Source organism: Microtus ochrogaster, unplaced genomic scaffold (genome assembly GCF_000317375.1).
Source record: "Microtus ochrogaster isolate Prairie Vole_2 unplaced genomic scaffold, MicOch1.0 UNK101, whole genome shotgun sequence".
In the NCBI taxonomy this organism is placed as follows: Eukaryota; Metazoa; Chordata; class Mammalia; order Rodentia; family Cricetidae; genus Microtus; species Microtus ochrogaster.
In genome coordinates this window covers 614,747-618,086 of record NW_004949199.1, presented here as the reverse complement: position 1 = coordinate 618,086, position 3,340 = coordinate 614,747, and the positions used below count along the sequence as shown (strand labels likewise).

Below are 3,340 nucleotides of genomic sequence, written 5' to 3'. Positions count from 1 at the left end.
CATGTGTGCATGCATGTGTAGCCAGGCACTGTAGAATAAGAAACCTACTAATGATCACATTCACAAAAAGAAAGTGTATCAGTTTTCAGGAAAGATCTATACCCAACAGATCATCAGTAAGAGTGAAGTCCTGAAAAATAATTTACACAATGATTTTGACTGGCTTGTTCTTAGGTATGCTTACTCAGAAAACAACTGCCTTTATGTGTTCATGATATGAGAGCCAGGTCAAATACAGAATTCAGCAGTTAACAGTGCTCTTCTTTACGCTTAGCCTCTTCTTTCCATCTACTCTCCTCAGTGTTCTCTGAGTCTTGGAAGAATGTAATTGGAACTGGAAACTGTTATGTCATAAACTATAACAAATATTGAGAAGGACACAGACTACCTGGATTCTTTCATATCCAGAACCTAGATTTATTGTGTTAAGTGTTCTGGCATCTGCTTTATAGACCTTGTAACTAGAATGCAAGCCCTAGGAAAGGAAGACATCTTAAGTGAGGGGCAAGGAGAATGAAGCACAGGGTAATGTTGGTGCTGTTAAAGCAAAAGCTGGCAGTGATAATAGAAAGTAGGTGAGTAGGAGGGAAACCAGACAACTGCTTAAATAACAATAAGATTTTCCTAAAACTTAATCAAAATTCTGGTTTTGACAATTGTATTATTAGGTAAATGAAAACTATTCTACCACAAAATAAAGATAGTCATGAGTTGTCTGGAGTAATGATGACAGAATGTAACACTGGAGTGGGCATTTAAAGGAATCAAAGAGAGAATAGAAAAAAGTGCATTTCATGCTAATGGAAAAAGTGAAAAGAAGTGGAGAGAAAGAGTGACAAGGAATATCTCACTTCCAATTCTCCTATAGCATGAGGACAGCATGGTCTCAAAAATAAGTAAAATTCAGAAAATTCCCAAGTGTTCTTGCAACAGAGACTGAGTTATGCTAGCAGCATCTGAATGTTGTGACCTTGTCAAAGAGCCACATCAGGGAGGATCCATTTCCATGCCAGAAAGTAGGAAAAACCGAGCTCCTGTTTTTGGCAGACATAATTTCATATTTGTACTAAGAGACCTGATCACAAATATCCACATGTTCTGTGCACACACATAAAGAAACTAACTGGAGTGCTGTGAATTCTTTCTTCACAGGGAAAATGAGAATCCAGAACTACAACTTTATTTCAAATTCTGTAACTGTCATCGTTGATTTTGATGCCTTATATCTGTTATAAGCATTGCTTTCTCTCAAGGCTCCAACACCAGAGCTACTAGAGCAGGAAGACATGCAAATGAGGGTTCTCTGTGCCAATGAAAACCAGCACTGCCCTGACTCTGCAGCTCAGACAGAGGAGTCCAGACCTGAGTTCCCTGGTCCTTCTACTCACACATCACCACTGATCAGACACCATTCACCATGGACTTGGGGCTCAGTTGGCTCTTGCTTGCCATTGTTTTAAAAGGTAATGAAGACCAGATACTGTGTGCATCTGTGTATATGAGGATGAAGAAAATTAGATTCTGTGAGAGTTTTCTAATCAGGAATCTCTATGTTTGCAGGTGTCCAATGTGAGGTTCTGCTTGTGCAGACTGGAGGAGACTTGGTGCAACCTGGAAAGTCCCTAAAACTCTCCTGTGTGGCCTCTGGATTCACCTTCAGTAATTATGGAATGAGCTGGGTCCGCCAGGCTCCAGGGAAGGCCCTGGAGTGGGTGGCATATATTTACAATAGTAATAGCATCTACTATGCCGACGCTGTGAAGGGCTGATTCACCATCTCCAGAGACAATGCCAAGAATACCCTATACCTGGAAATGGGCAGTCTGAAGTCTGAGGACACAGCCATATATTATTGTGCAAGAGACACAGTGAGTGACAGCTACTGTGAACTCACACACAAACCTCCATGCAAAGTACTCATGACCAGCAGGTGGTGCTGAGAGCACAAAGAGCTCTGGGCCACAAAGTAGCCTTATCAGAGAGGCATAATGAGATGGACTCCTCTGTGTCTGGGCTACATCTCCATATCACATTCTAAGATTCTTTCTACAGTAATCTTTGAAGTGTTCACAGTTTTATTCAAATATCTATTTTCCATTGTGACATGCTTTTCTGTTTGTTTATTGTACTGTTTTTGCCCTCTGCCTCTTTTACTCTCCCTCACTTTCTCCTTCTGACACTGCTCTTCCTCTCTTTCTGCCTCCTCTCTCCCTCTCTTCCTTCCTCTGATGTGGGAGTGATTTTTTTTCTAGTCTGTTGTTTTAACTGGTTAATTAATAAAAAAAAAACTGCCTAGGCCCATTTGATAGGCAAACCCTTAGGTGGGTGAAGTAAACAGAACAAAATGTTGGGAGAATGAAGTTGAGTCAGGGAGTTGCCATGATTCTCCCATGCCAGACAGCCACAGGTTAAGATCTTCCCTGGTAAGCCACCTTGTGGGCTATACAGATTATTAGAAATGAGTTAGATCAATGTGTAAGAGATAGCCAATAAGAGGCTCAAACTAATGGGCCAGGCAGTGTTTAAAAGAATACAGTTTCCGTGTAATTACTTCGGGTATAAAACTAGCCGTGTGGGCAACCAGGTGCCAGGAATGCAGCCCGCTGCTCCTTCTACAGAGTGGCACCCAACTATGATATAGATATAAATAGTTTACATTGGTATAAATTTTGCTTTATTGGTTTTAAGCTCAATTTTGTTATAGGTATATGTATGTCTGATCTTGATTAGGGTTTTGTGATTGTGTAGTTCATTTAAAAATGTAATGTATAATTAGAAAATACAGGTTGTTAATAGATAATCATCAATAATAATAAAGCTTGTCGTCATGTTAATTAAATTTTCTCGATATATAGAGATATATTCAGTTAGATAGATATTTTTCATATCTTTCAAAGACTGCAGAATATGGCATTTTAAATGTTTTAATAACTTAGGGCTTTTCATGACAATGAGACACGTCTGCTCCTGGCAGCATCAATCTACTTCAAGACGAAGATGGACATTGAAGAGGCTCCATATGGAGTTTGATAGCCATTTAGGCAAAAAACTGTTCTTGCCTGAACTGTTACATAAACTGGACACAAAGAACCCGCAGAGAGAGTACTGCTAAACTTGCCTAAAGGTGAGATGATTCATTGGGGTTCCTGACTCATAAAAGAGTCTGCGAAATATTCTACAGGAAGCAACAAAAAGTGACTAAACTGTCTTTCAAATTTCTTGCTTGATGAAAATGTTTGCTGGATACTATGGGCCTTATGGCTAAAGATGGATGCCCCAACAGTGCAGAGGAACTTTGGGTGACTGTCCAAACAGCAAGATGTCTCTGTCATTTCTAGAG

General features: G+C 39.9%; 1 pseudogene; it reads left to right on the top strand.

Annotated features, from left to right (window-relative positions):
* Positions 1–1,417: 1,417 nt before the first annotated feature.
* LOC101995534 lies at positions 1,418–1,940 on the top strand (annotated as a pseudogene).
* Positions 1,941–3,340: the final 1,400 nt, after the last annotated feature.